Genomic DNA, 15,323 nt, shown 5'->3' with positions numbered 1-15,323 from the left:
ACAGGCTGGAGCAACAGTAGCCATTGCAGAGATGGGAAAACAGAAATGACTGGATGTCAAGGATAGCCATTCATCCTCGGGTGGGAACCCAGACCGAGGGGAGCCAGGCTGACTCAGTGGCTTTCAGGCCTGAATGATCTGAGCTTCAGAGAAAGGCAGATCGATCAGCTTGTAGACTGGAAGCCTAAGGACTCCTGCTGGTCCGGTCTCCCCTGTAAGCTAGTTTCTCCAAGTACTCCTTCCCTCAGGCAGGCAACTGGTGCTCAGACTAGCTAGTCCCTGGGCTGTGAAGTGTTACAATCAGGTGATCTGTCACAGCGTCACAGTCATCACAGTCACAGCGAGTGCAGAAGCTCCTTAGCTCAAGATGGAACCAGAGTCATCTAAAATGTTACAGTGGGCAGGTGAGATGGCTTATGGGTAAAGCCACTTGCTGCTAAACCTGAGTGAAGGAAGGAGTGAATACATTCCTGTAAATTAGCTGGGCAGTGGTGGCACACACCTGTAATCCCAGCACTCTGGGAGGCAGAGACAGGCGGATTTCTGAGTTCGAGGCCAGCCTGGTCTACAGAGTGAGTTCCAGGACAACCAGGGCTATACAGAGAAACCCTGTCTCGAAAAAAAAAAATTCCTGTAAGTTGTTATCTGACCTCTACATGAACACTGTGGGACACACACACACACACACACACACACGCGCGCGCGCGCGCGCGCATACAGAGTAAAATGTAAAAATAAAAATTTCAGCAAAACCAAAACTTTATAATTGTCACAACTGGTACCATAAACCAGAGGAGACTGACCTGGACCAGAAAGTCTGTTTGGAAGGTTCTGCTGGATCTTGCTTAGACTTAAAAACCCATAAATCGGGATTGATGGACATAGGTGATGCCCCAGTCACGAAGTGAGCAGTCCAGCTTATATACTGGTGCTGAGTCTGGTAGGTTTCCAGGCACTTCACCGAGTAGCTGAGGCGTGACTGGGGGGGGGGAGGGGGAGGGCAGCTGTCCCAAATCATTCAGTAGGAAGTTGCAAGGGCCAAGAAGTGCTGGGCCTTGTGGGAAATGCCAGGACGTGTGTTTGGTTTTTTTCTTCCCCCTAAGAACAGTGGGCGGCCACTGAAAGGCATTGTCGAAGGGGTGACATGATCAGACTTGTGATTTAGATACCTGGGAGGTGGACTGTAGCCATCCAGTGGGAGATGATAGCAGGCGGGGGATGAGGGGGTGGAAGGGGCGGGGTGCCAGGCTTCAGCTTTGGGGGTAGGAAGGGGAAGGGAAAAAGAAGGAGGGGCCGTGGTCAGTGCCTGCTCCTACTTCAGACACTTGGAGGACACCACGCAGGGAGAAGCTCTGAGATGGCTGTTCTTCAGGCCCACAGAACCATCTCTGCCTCGGTGTCAGGACTGCAGACCATCTGGGGTCTCAGGCCAGCTTCTGGTGGCACGGTCCGATAGGAAACCTGGTGTCCTGAAGCTGGGCTGTGTCCTTGCCCACACACAGTTCCCACTCTCTTCTCTTCCCTCTGAGTCACCGTGTCCTGGACGCGGTTCCTCTGTCTGTCCCCACTCACGTCCAGCATCGTGCCCTGTCCAAAAGGTTCTCAGGGGTGAGTGATACCTTCCATATCTCTGTGTGTCTGGGTTCGAACTATGGGGGAAGAGCAGCTATAGTCCCATGTCTGCCCCCAGGATCCTAATGGTCACAGGATCCTCAGAGAATAGGCCCCTCAAGGGCAAGTTGGGAATCTTATCATAACAGAAGACCTCAGGGTATTTTATGATAGCAGTGTCTCTGGGGCCTAAGAAACAGAATATTCTCTGGACACAGGTGTCTCCTGAGACCATCCTATCCTGTCCTTTGTACCCCAACCACCCCCATTATCAGGGCACTTATTGGAGTCCTTATAGAAAGGTCCTCTGCTCTCCACACGTTCAGAGAGAGCACCAGCAGAGACCTTCGACAAGTCCTCCCGTTGCCAGAGGATCGATCTGGCAAAGTGTGTGAGCTCCTTGTGTGCTGTGACATTCTCAGTGTGTGAGTACACTTCATGACAAAGCCCCGAGGAAATATTTTTCTTTTCTCAAAAAAGCATGTGGAGTTTTAGTCTAGTTTTTACCACTCCTGCAAAGTTAATGAACATGTTACAGCTTGGGAGAGAGGACCTGTCTTTTTACCAGAGGGCCCAGCATGAGCAGGCCAGGCCTGGAGAGGAGCCATCAACGTGTCTTCTTCCTATTGCTGCTTCCATGGGTCCTTGGGTCTTGGAATCTCCAGCTGCCATCTGGTTGAGACTCTCACTGGGGCTCAGGCCAGAGACTTTAAGGTTTTAACGCAGAGAGGGCAGAGCAGGGCCCACTTCCTCCTCTGATAGGAAGGCTCGCCCTTTCCCAAATCAGTCATTGCAAAAACACTTCTCCATATCTTTATCATTTCCTCTTCCTCTTCTTCCTTCTTTTTCTGAGAGACAGTGTCTCAAGCACCCCAGGCTGGCCCTCAATTTGCAGCAATGTCCTCCTGCCTCAGTTTCCCAGGTATTCCCTCCCTTCCCCACTCCTCCTCTCCCTGTCTCTCCTTCTCCCTTCTGTTCTTCCTCCTTTCCTCTCTCTCTTTTCCTTTACTACTGACAAGGTTCCTCAGTCTCTTTAATGCCACCAAAACCCAGAACTTTTTTTGTATTTACTTTCTGTTTTTTAAGAACCCTTCTGCACCCGCACAGGTAGAGTGGCCCCCCTGCCCTGCCCGCCCACCCGCCTGCCCTCCCTGCTTGCACAATGCCCCGCCTGAGCGCTATCACTAGTGAATGAGCCTGTGTGGACATGCTCTTATCACTCGAAGCCCACGGCTTCCATTACAGCCGCTCTCACATACATTTTGTGGGTTTTGAGGAATGCATCATTACACTATTACATGGTTTTAGCCACCAAACGCTCCGGGTTCTGCCTGTTCAGCCTCCTCAAAGAACTGGACATCGTCGAGGTGACTCAGCAGCTAACGGGCTTGCTGCACAAGCCAGACAACCTGAGTGGTGCAAGGTGAGAACCAGCTCCTGAAAGTTGTCGTCTGAGCCCCACACTCAGGCCACGCCTTGCATGCAAAAGCCCCACCCCAACACTAACACTAACAATAATAATAAAATTCTAAATGTGTAGAATGATTTTAGGTCATTTGCGAGAAAATAATACCTGACTAATATTTACTTCAAATTATCTTCTGAACTTTGTAACTTTAAGGAATTTAATACTGCAAGCTCTATATTTTCTGCTCTGTTTTTCTCAATATTCTTTCTCTTTTCGATTCTTTTCTTTCTTCCTCCCTTCCTTCCTTCCTTTCTTCCTTCCTTCCAGGATCTCACTCTAAGCCAGGCTGACATGGAACTCATTCTGTAGCCCCCCACCCCCAGACTTAGAAAGATCCTCCTTCCTCTGCCTTCCTTCCAAACACTAGGATTACAGATACAAACCACCGCACTTGACTTCAATATCAATTCAAACACATATGTCTAGGCATTGATGTTGACTGTGCGGTTTTCTTTAGAAACAGGGTCTGACTATACAGTCTAGACTGGCCTTGCCTTGTACCTCTGCTTCTGCTTCTTGGAAGCTGGGATTGTAGCCCCACCCCCACTCCCACACTCCATTCCCCTTCCCTGGTTTCTCATATCTTGTATCAGGCTTGTTTTGGATTTATCAAGTAACTGATAATGACTTTGAACCTATGACACCCCTATCTCTATCTCCCAAATTCTAGGATTACAGTTGTGTGCCATAGTGCCAAACTCCTGCTGTGTGTGCACGAGTGTGTGTGGTGTTTTTGTATATGTGTGTGTGTGTGTGTGTGTGTGTGTGTGTCCTATTTGGAATTCCAAATCACCCCCTCTAAATATTCCATGTATTAAAATAAGACTTCGAAAAATCATGTTAGGATTTACACTCTGCTAAACAGTGAGCCTGCAAGCTAGGTTCACTTAATTTTTTTTTTTTTTTTTGCTTTTTAAATGTGCTTATTATGTGTGTGTGTGTGTGTGTGTGTGTACATGCATACACATGCCATAGTAGGAGCATAGAGGTCAGAGGCGTCACTGGGCGTCACTGGGAGTCAGCCCTCTCCTACTCTATGTGTCCTAGAGATCAAACTCAGGTTGCCCAGCATGGTGCTTTTACCCACCAAGCCATCTTGCCAGCCTTCATTGTCTTTCTAAGTTCTTGTAAAGCCTCAGGCTCAGGTAGAATTGCTCGTTTTATAGGTAAGGATGTAGAAGCTGGCAGAACTGAAGGCGTGTGTCCAAGGTCGCACTATGAAATGTGTGCATGGGGCGCTAAACTTTGAGTCCAATCTGGTTCCTCTCTGTCCACGAAGCTGACAGGCATAGCTTTCAAACTCAAGACCTCCAGTAGGGCCAGCCTTGGCTCTCTGCCCCCAGGGCAGAGCCCAGGCAGCCTCCCCTAGTGCACAGACCCTCCCCTGTGCCTCCTTTATAAACTTCGCCCAGTTTGTGCTAGTAACAGTGACTCACAGATCAAAGAGTGCTCTGGCAGAGAACTGGAAATGGGACACAGGCCTTTGAGTGGACTGGCATTTTCCTGTAAATAGAAATTTTGGGGATCTCTGAGCTCCTATCGATGTGAGGTTAGAAGTCACGTTCTGGAGGTTCTTCCCTGTGGACTGGAACTTCTAGAATTTAGACAGCAATCTGCAATGTCAATAGTGAATGTTTAGTGCCAGTCGCTAAAGGGCATGCACCAAAGATGAAGGGGCCAGGTTGTCCTCAGAAGCAACTTTCAGAAGGAGAGCATCTTCCCACTTCCCTGTCCACTCACTGTCAGTGCACAGACGTGTGAGTATTCAAAGAATGCTGGTGGGTGGAACCCGGGTTTGAACCTGGGATTTTTCAAATGTTAGGCAAGGGTTCTAACACTGAGCCATTCCAAGACTTTAAGTTTTGTTTTGATATAACTTCCTTACTAAATTGCCCAGGCTGGTCTTTAATGTATAATCCTTCTGCCTCAGCCTCCAGAGTATGTATGTACCACAAGGTGCAGCAAGAAGGCAGGCCTTGTGTCCAAATTCCGCATAACCATTCACAGACTCTTTTTGTTTTGTTTTGTTTTGTTTTGTTTTGTTGAGATAGTCTTATACTATACTCCAGGCTGGCCTGGAACTCACTGTATAGTCTCCAGTCATGGAGATCCTCCTGCTTCAGTCTTTAGAACGATGAGATTATAGGGTTGATCCACTTCTCTAGGCTAAGCCTCACCCACTTTGGGGGTTTTCTTTCTTTTTTTTTACTTGCCTTTAAAACCAAAAACCAGAAACGAGATTTTGCCTAACTGAAGATGGCTTTTTGGATAGTGGCTAGCCTGGAGCTCCTCAACCTTCTTGTCTCCACCTTCCAAGAGCTGTGAGGACAGGACAGGTATGGCTGTCTCACTTGGCTGCCACTCCCCCTCTCTTTCCACCCACCAACATTCTTTGAATACTCACACGTCTGTGCACTGACAGTGAGTGGACAGACGTGGTTCCCGTGTAACTGATTTATTCTTATTGTATTTGGGCAAGTGTGAGTGAGTGTGTAGGTGCCAGTGAGCACATCCACTCGGAGTCCAGATGTCAACACTGGGCATCTTCCTCTCTTCCTCTCTTTTATATTTCCATGCTGTTTGTGTGTGTGGGAGCACACGGATGCACGGCATGTGTGTGGAGGTCAGAGGACAACTTGCAGAAGTTGATTCTCTTCTTCCAATTGATGGGTTCTGGGATTGTACTCAGGTCACCAGGCTTACGGCAGGCACCTTTATCTGCTGAGTCATCTCGATGATCCCTCCATCTAGTGTTTGAGACGGGGTCTCTCTCTCTCTCTCTCTCCCTCTCTGACCCCTGAGCTTGCTGTTTATGATAGTCTGCCTGGCTAGCAAGCTCTGGGACTCCTGCCTGTCTCTACCTTAGAGGAGTTGGAGTTATAGATGTAAGCGGCTGTGCCTAGTTTTAGACTTCGTATTGTTTGTGTTTTGTTTTTTTGCTTTGTTTTGTTTTGTTTTTGAAATATGGTCTCACCATGAAACTCTGGCTGGGCAGAATCTTGGTATGTAGATCAGGCCGGCCTTGACCTCTGCTGCCTGGGAGCTAGGATTAAAGGTGTGCACCTTGACACCTAGGTCGAGCCTTGTTATTATGTGGATGAAGGAGATCCCTACTCAGGTCCTCATGCTTGCCCCACCAAGCACTTTACCCACTGACCAGTCCTGTCTCATTTAAAGTACAGTCCTGTAGACTCTGGTCACTTGGAAGACTGAGACAGGAGGATCTAAAGTTCAAGAGTGGTTTCTATTTATGAAGATGCTGCTTCAAAACAAAGCAGGTTGTGGTGGCTCACACCTGAAGTCCCAGCACCGCAGAGGCTGTGCCGGAGGGATGCCAGGAGTTCAAGGACAGCCTGGGCTACAGGGTGAGACCCAGTCTCAAAAACCAAACCAAACCAAACTAAATCGAACCTGAACAAAAAAACAACAAAAGAAAACAAAACCTATAAAACACATTGCTGGTGGTCAAGAGTGGAAATGGGCAGTAGGACGTGTGCTTAGTATGTGTAGGGCCCTGGGTTCAATACTTAGCACCAATTAAAAAAATTAAAAAGGTTTCTAGATCTCAACCAGGGAGGTCATTGCCCATGACTGGGCATTTTAATCAGGTTCCTTGGGGTCATTAAATTATTCTGAGAGTCACTGTAAAGTTGGCATCTCCTCCCAAGCACTGTCCCTGGTATTGGGAGTTAGCAGAGTGTCCGTCACATGGTTGTACTTGAGAACAAGAATGCAATTCTGACCCTTTCATACACAATGATACCCCAACCCCCCTCACTCCCCACTGTCCAACTCACACAGCTGACTCTATGAGAGGTGGGGAAGGAAAGGGGGTCCCTGTCTGTCCGCTTCACCTCAGCCACTCTGGGTGAGCAGTCTTGGGTAGATTGTGAACCCCCAGGGCAGAGAGTCTGACCCAGCATGCAATGCTTTATCCTGACTGGGCAAAGATCTGATGGTACCAATTAATGTTAACGAGACTCCTTCTCCGTCTGGGCCTGTCTGGAGGTTTTGCTAATTAATACCTCTATGGTCTCTTGGGTCCCTAGAATGAGAGGTCTAGGAGACCTGGGAGAATTGCATGGTTTCATCCAAAAGAATCTGTAAGAAGGCTAAGGCCTTGACTGGGCAATGGTAGACACGGCTGAGGTTTCTTGAGCAATCCCTCTGTGGCCGGCACCAGCTTGACCGTTGGAAGTGAGGTAGCATTCCTTTCCACCTTATCCAGGAACTAAGGCTGCTGTGTGCCATCCTTTGTAGAGGAGGAAAGTGGGCACAGGTTTTAGGCCAAAGTCATAGGTGAGTGTGGCAGAATTAGGGCCACACATAGGCCACCTTACCGCCAAGGTTCAGTTCCTACAATCCAAAGCCTGCGGGACACATGCCATTCACCCTCAGTTCTCAGAGCTGCTGGCCATCTTGAGGTCTGCACAGGCTTCTCTTGCTGTGCCCTTCGACCTGAATGTGGACTTCCTGTTTCTGGGACCGTAATGCGTGTGGGGCAGGGCAGGAACAGGCCCGTCCTTCTCCAGCGTGGGTGTCCACAGCTTATGGGAGAGCCTTCAGCCTGTGCCCTCCTGGGTGTAACTCCGGTCCTTGAACTCCTCCCGCCTGATCCTTGAACTCCCACCGCCTCCAGAGCCACCGTGTGGAGAGCTCAGCCACTGTAAACACCCAGCCTACGTCTCAGCCCTAGGCACTTGTCTCCATCATGACTGTGGGACTCCTGGGAACAGCAGTCCCTGAAGGCTCTCACTCTAACCCAGCTCTTGGGAGGCAGAGGCAGGCGAATTACTGAGTTTGGGGCCAGCCTGGTCTACAGAGTGAGTTCCAGGACAGCTAGGGCTACATAGAGAAACTCTGTCTCAAAAACAACAAACACACACACATATATACACACACAAAGATGAATGAGGCCTGAAGTTCAAAATGGACATATGTCAAGGTCTGGGAAGTCACACAGGACAAAGTTGAGAGGAGACTGTTGAGGTCTAGTTAGATGGTTTTGGAATAGTGACTAAACTAACCTCCAGTTCCTATTGCCAATACAATATTTAATTTGTGATAAAAAAAAATAAGCCTTGGCCTGGCAGTGGTGGTGCATGCCTTAAATCCCAGCACTTGAGAGGCAGAGGCAGGTGGACTTCTGAGTTCGAGGCCAGCCTGGTCTACAGAGTGAAGACCTGGACAGCCAGGGCTACACAAAGAGAACCTGTCTTGAAGAACCAAAAAAAAAAAAAAAAAAAAAAAAAAAAAAAAAAAATCAAAACCAAAACCAAAACCAAGCCAAAACAAAACAAAACCCTCAGTTGAATCTATTATTAGTATGCACATGCAAGAAGGTGTGTCCTATGAAGGCCACAGTGTGGGTGTGAAGGTCAGAGGCCTCTCCTCCACCTTGCTGTGGCAGGTCTCTCTTGTTTCTGTTGTACTGTGTACTCCAGACTAGCTGCCCGTGAGCATGGAGAAGATTCTCCAGCCTCAGTCTCTCATCTTGCTGTAAGGGCGCTGGGTCTGTGGGTGTGGCCCATCACTTTGAACATGTTTATGTGGGCTCCCCAGGACTGAACTCCAGTCACTAGCCTTGCATGACAGCACTTTTGCCTGCTGAGCCATCTGTTTGGCCCTGCGTTTAGTTTTCTTTGAGATAGGGTCTTCATAGCCTAGGTTGGCCTCAAAATCTTTATGGATCAGAGGATAACCTTAGATGATGATCCTGCCTCTGTGAACCCCAAAGGCTGGGATTGTAGATATGCACCCACACCCCAACATTATTGTCATTAAAATGGAACTAATGATTTCTGGTCTTTGGACTGTAGGGGGAATTAAAGTATTGCACATAATGCCCAAGACCCCTCAGTGGACCTCTTGGCCACCATTCCATGATGCCTCAGGCCTTGACCATACAGAGACATGCCTAGTAACTGATCTACAAAGGGCTCTGCTTTTCCATACAGCTCAATCCACTGGCAATGGTGCCTGAGATTTTATGAACAAGAGACAATAGAGGCTGATTTTCGCTACATCTCGGTGTTCTCAAGGAGAGCTTGGGAGAGAAGGGATCTGTAGCAGCTCAGGCTCCTGAAGGGAATTCTGTTTCCCCAGTTCCCCTCCTCCTCTCCCCACCTCTCTCCAGCCCCCCTCCCTCACACACCCTCCTCCAACCACCACATCTGGATCCAACTAGGGAACAACAGGCTTTCTGTGAACACCCCCACCTCCTCTGCCCTCGGTCTACCACTTCAGAACTTTGGTTCTCACAGGGTGGGGGTGGGCTCCGGAGTCAAGAAAGCTCAGAGCTCTCTTTCCACAAACCTGTAAAATTAACTCTCTCTCTCTCTCCTCTCTCTCTCTCTCCTTTCTTTTTTCTTCCCTCCCTTCCTTCCTCTCTCCCTCTTGCTCTACCAAGAGGCCAGCCAGGGCTCTGGGTCAAAGTTGATGAGCAGCCTCTCTTCCTGACCAGGGAGAAATCTGATGGACTCCAGAGCCCAGGCCATACACTGCACACACTGGAATGCAGTCCCAGTGGAAGGCAGCTGTAACTCTCGTTAAAGTGACATCAACCCCAGAGCGAGAGGTTGCTGTAAATCCAGGGAAAGGGGGCATTCATCCAGGGAGAACCGCAGACAAAAAGAAAAAAACCCTTAACTAAAGGAGCCCTGGTGTCTGGAACTAATAGTGCGGCCCTCCCTACCCAAGTCCTGTTGAAGATGTGGGAGGGAGCTAGAGGCTCTGGAGATGATGTCTAAGCCAGGCCCAGTGCTCCGAAGGGATGTGAATGGAGTCCTCCCTATTAGTCTTTCCGAGGCTGGTGAGGTATAGAGTCGGTCGGTTTGTGTCTTGAGGGCTGCTTGGGGCTGTGTCGTTCGTTGGCTTTTCTAGGGACTAGAAAAGGTGTTGGCTTTGGTCATAAGGATTTTGTCAGTTTGGCTTGGGGAAAGCCATTTGTGGTCTGATGTCGAGGACTCATAGATGGCCTCTGGGTTTTGTCTGATCCTATATATGATAGGTGATATGTGATGTGATATATGCTATATCATAGCTATACGATATGATATGTGCGTGTGGTGTGTGGTTTAGGTATGTATGGGACATGCATGTGATTGTGTGGATAAGCACACCTACAGAGGCCAGAGCATATCTCTCTCTCTCTCTCTCTCTCTCTCTCTCTCTCTCTCTCTCTCTCTCCCCCACCCCCACCACCAACCCCACCCTCCACCCCGCACATGCATACACACAGGCACACACCGACTTTATTACCTTGAGACAGGGTATCTCACTGAACTGGAAGCCTTCCATTTTCCCTAGGCTGGCTGGCCAACTAGTGAGCTCTCAGAATCTGCCTGGCTTCATGCCAAATTCTGCTTGTCTTTCCTTGGGTCACAGACATGGTGCCCACTCCCCAATCTAGGGCACAGGGATATGCAGCTACCCCCCAGATTTTTAAATGGAGATTTAAACTCAGGTCCTCATGCTTTCCAAATGTATACTCTTACGGAGCCATCTCCCTCTTGTTGCTCTTGTTGTTGTTGTTGTTGTTGTTGATACAAAAAAGAGATTTGCCCCAAATTTCATATACAGCAGAGGATGACCTTGAACTCCTGATCTCCCTGCCCCCTCCCCCCGCCCCCCAGCGCTAGGACGGGAGGCAAACCTGCATCTGAGTTCCCAGATGGTGACATGGCGATGATACTGATGGCTTCAGGCAGCACTTTGAGGACTTCTGCCTCAGAATGGCCTCACCAGGACGCAGGCCTGCTTTCTTCCTCTGCCCCAGACCTGCAGCTGCAGCAGCACAGTGCTGGCTCAGGCAGACTGCAGGACTTGCATGGCACTGCACCTCACTGGGGTCTCCAGGAGCTGAGAGAGCAGCGTGGTGAAATATGGGTCTCCTCCGACCCGTAGTCATCTGCATGTCATGGAGTGACCCAGGGGGGCCGTCTTCACTGCCCGGTTTGGGAATCTGTGCTGTATGCTGTTCTGGTATTAAAACCCAGTGTCTGGGCTGGGGACATATTCCAGTTAGTGGAATGCTTGCCTAGTATTAGTCACTTTTCTATTGTTATGACAAAACACTGTGATCAAACCAACTTGGGGAGGAAAGGGTTTATTTCATCTTACAGGTCCACAGTCCCTGTAAAGGAAAGGCAGGCAGGAACTCCAGGCAGGAACCTGGAGGCAGGAACTGAAGCAGAGGCCACGGAGGACCACTTGTTGCCCCAACCACCTGCCCAGGGTGACACTGCCCGCAGTAGGCTGAGCCTTCCCATGTCAACCTTTAATCACAAAAATGCCCCACAATCTTGCTGACAAACCAATCTGCTGAAGGCATTGTCTCATTCGAGGCTCCCTCTTTTCAGAAGACCCTATCTTGTGTCAAGTTGACAGAAGCACTAACCAGCACACCTCACATGCATGAAGCCCTGGGTTAGCCTCTAATTCCAGTGCACAGGGGGTGGAGGTTGGAAGCAGGAGAAAGAAATTTCTTTCTGTTACAGTGAAAGTTTGAGGCTAGCCTGGGCTACATAAGACATTGTCTGAAGAAACAAGAACAATTGAGTCCTCCACCTCCACCCCTCAGGGTCCATCTTCATCCTCATACCAAAGAGGTTTAGTGAGGGCAGGAATGCTGAGAAAGGCAGGCCCAAGTCACATGGCCCAGGCTGAAAGGCGGAGCATCCAGGAACGATGCTCAGAAAGTGGTTTGGGGAGGAGGGTGTAACGTTGTTGTGGGTAGTCAGACAGACACACCTGATGTTGGAGGAGGCCCTGTTCACTTAAGGGATGCTTCAGGGGCTCTCGTGTTTGACTTCCTGGGGTCAGGAGCTTGGGTAGGAGGGAAGCGGAAGACCTGCTTCCCCATCAGGCCGGGCAGTCCAATGGATAAGACTCAAAGGGGCCACCAGGCTGTGATGTCTGCCACCTGTCCCGAGACCCAAGGGCCTCCAGGAGCTCTTGTGAAGGCCACATCTGAGTTTAACTTCCCTCAAGTGGAACATTTTTGTGGGGTTCAGGTCCCCGTTACCTGCCACCCCTCTTTCAGGTCCTTGGGGTGCAGGGATCCACGTGTGGGTTCCCTGTTTTAAGAGCTCCACAGGTTTCCTTCAAAACTCAGGGCATTTTATCCTCTCCTCTGCCTCCTAAGGAATAGATCCTAAATAAAAACGGGAAAGCTAAGCTGAGGGCGATAGCCTGTGGCTGCCATTCCCCCACCTGAAAGGTGGAAGCAGGAGATTAGCCACGAGTTCAAGCCCAGCCTAGGCTTCAAAGAAAGGCCCATTTCAGAGACCAAAACAAAACAAACAATAGCAACAAAACAAAACAAACCCAAAGCCAAAACACCACCACCAAAAACAACAGGCCCGTTCAAGTCTATACTAAGTAAGAGTTGGAGTTCTGTCACCTTTGACTTCCCGCTGACCTTTCTGCTAATGCAAGTTTGTAATTTCCTTTTGAAAACTAGCGTTAGGCTGGAGTTGGAGGAAGCGATTCAGGGTTGTGGTGGGTGTCCGTGTGTCTGCTGTAGCCTGCCATCCGTGTGGAGGCAGCCACTGCTTCAGCTGCTCTGTAACATCTAGAGGGCCCTGCAATCGCCATGTTCCTCTCCCAGAGAGGCTCTGTGCTGACAGGAGCTGGCCAAGGTCGTGCTCCCCGTGAAAGTGGAACCGCGTATTTGCAGTGATTGATTTGGAAAGAGTCCTGGCCTCTTTGCTTGAATATGAGCTATCTGTCTAGGTCCAGGCTGCAACACTCTCCACGGAGCTGTCAAGGCCTTGATGGCACTACAGAGCAGTCTCCTTAGCCCAAGCCTGCTTCTTCCCTAGTAAGCACATGCAAAGCTCTGTTTCCTGGGAGCTCCGCCTGAGACAGAAAGGAGCAACAGAATGCCGTGTGTGTGTGTGTGTGTGTGTGTGTGTGTGTGTGTGTGCTGGGGTGGGGGTGCATGTGTCATGGCACACATGTGGTGATCAGAGGATAACTTTGCAATCAATTCTTTCCTTTTACCTTTACACAGGCTTCAGGGATTGAACTCAGGCTGCCAGGCTTGTGTAGTGAAGTCAACACTTTTACCCACTGAGACATCTTGCCAGCAGCCCCTGTCTGTCCCTCTCCCCACAGATGCCACATGGTTGGAACTTCAGCTTGCAGTATCTCTGTGTACCAAAGAGGTACCTATACCCAACCTAGTCGTCAAGACCCGGATTTAGTCCCACCCTAGTGACAGATGAGGACACCACTGTAGGACTGTGAAAGGCAGTCTTGTTCCTGACCTAGCTAATGCTTGAAACCCTGGTGACCCTGAAGGAGCGATAGGCGTTTCGCCTGCTCCTGGGCACCAGACTCCTACCATTAGCCGCAGCCCTCCATAGATTTGTGGCCATCAGTCACGTAAGGGCAACACCCCAAACCCCTCCACAGGTAGAGGATATGAGACCTATGGTCACATGGTCTTAAGACAGATCTCCATTTTAATGAGGTACCTAAAGGCCTGGAGAACTTAGCCTATAAGCTTTCCTTCCCAGACACTTCTCCCTGCAAAAGGTATTTAACCTCAGGACACCACTGTAGGACTGTGAAAGTGGAAAGTAGCTTTCTACTTTCCTCCATGACAATAAATGCCTTAAAACCATGGACTGCCTGCCTGCCTCTTTTCATCAGGATCCACTGTGGGAGCCATGGAGAAGGCCTTTGCTCCACAGCTACCATCTACTCTCCTGTAGAAGGCCTCCACCAAGCCCAGCCCAAGCCTGCTGCCTGTCAAGCCATGGACTCTCCCAGCAGGACCAGCTAGAGTGTCCCCCTCCAGCCCCTCCACCCCTGGCCCTGGACTGGATCCAGTCCTTGAGCCCCCACTCCATTCTCAGCTCTTCCAAGGCATCCAGGGGCACCTGGCTGTTTGAGAGTCTGAGAACCAGACAGCCCTGGCCTCCTAGCAGGCCCCGTGAGGTAAGAGGGAGGGGGGGGTTGACTTCCCATGTCCCACCTCCCTGAGCAGCCCAGCTCTGTGGCGGAACAGACACGAGAACCCATAACCCTACATACCACTGATTTTTTTGGTTAATTAGTGTTCTCTACCTGGTCTCCATGCAACTAAGGAACGGTTCTTCTGGTCTGGTAATAGTCAAGGCAAGTTTAAAGTTAGCAGCCTACTGCCTGCCACAGTGCAAGCTTCTCTCTCAGGTCTGGCTCCAGAGCACTCCAGAGACCACAGCGTGAAGAGGACTCCCCGGAACTTTGTCCTTGTATACCACAAGGCAATTCGACCCTTGGCATATTCTCTATGAGAAGAAGCTAGACACCTTATATGGAGGAATGGCTGACCTGGAAGGGCATCTGGAAGCGGTTTGAAAGCAAAATTAGCTGATATCACGTTGGTTCTGGTGGACCTACTAAGTGCTCTCTTGATCCAGGTCTCGTTGAATGATGGCATGCTAAGCTTTGCCTGTCACTTGGATACTTTATACATATATCTACAGTTCACACACACACACACACACACACACACACACACAAAACTCTCTTGAATTTTCTGTATAGTCAAGGATGACCCTAACTTCTGACTTCCCTGCCCTACCCATCTAGATGTGGGGTTACAGGTGTGCTCCAACCATGCCTGTTTTATAGGATTCTGGGGGGAAAAATCAGAGACTCATGACGGTAGGCAAGCTCTCTCCTAACTGAGCTGCATCTCTAGCTAATATTAACCCCTTTACCTATTCCTGTTAACTTGGGGCTTCCAAATGGGAAGATGAGTTTGGGATACGCCAACTTCCCTGGGAATATAAGGCTCTGCGGGAGGAGGTAGGTGTCTAGAGGTGACTCCTTCCTACTAAAGGGACAGTTGGGAATCTCTTGGTTTGTAGGATGAAGTGGGACGGCTCAGTGGTAGCATGGTGGGTGGCTTGGTGGCTATAGTGGTTTAAATGAAAGTGACCCTATAGATTCTAGGGTGTGGTATTATTTGAAAAGATTAGGTGCTGTGGCCTTCATGGATTGTTGTGGTCTTATCAGAGGAAGTGTGTCTCTGGGGATGGGCTTTGGGCCAGAAATGCTTAAGACAGGCCCAGTGTCTGCACTCCTCAATTCCTTCTGTAGAACTCTTGGCTATGTCTCTAGCACTATGCCTGCCTGTGAGCTGCCGTGCTTTCCTCCATGATGACAATGGACTAAATGTTTTCCTTTATAAGAGTTGCCATGGTCATGGCATCTCTTCACAGCAGCAAACCCTAACAAAGACACCTAG

This window comes from Apodemus sylvaticus, chromosome 7 (assembly GCF_947179515.1).
Source record: "Apodemus sylvaticus chromosome 7, mApoSyl1.1, whole genome shotgun sequence".
Classification (NCBI taxonomy): Eukaryota; Metazoa; Chordata; class Mammalia; order Rodentia; family Muridae; genus Apodemus; species Apodemus sylvaticus.
Note: the sequence above shows the minus strand (reverse complement) of the source record.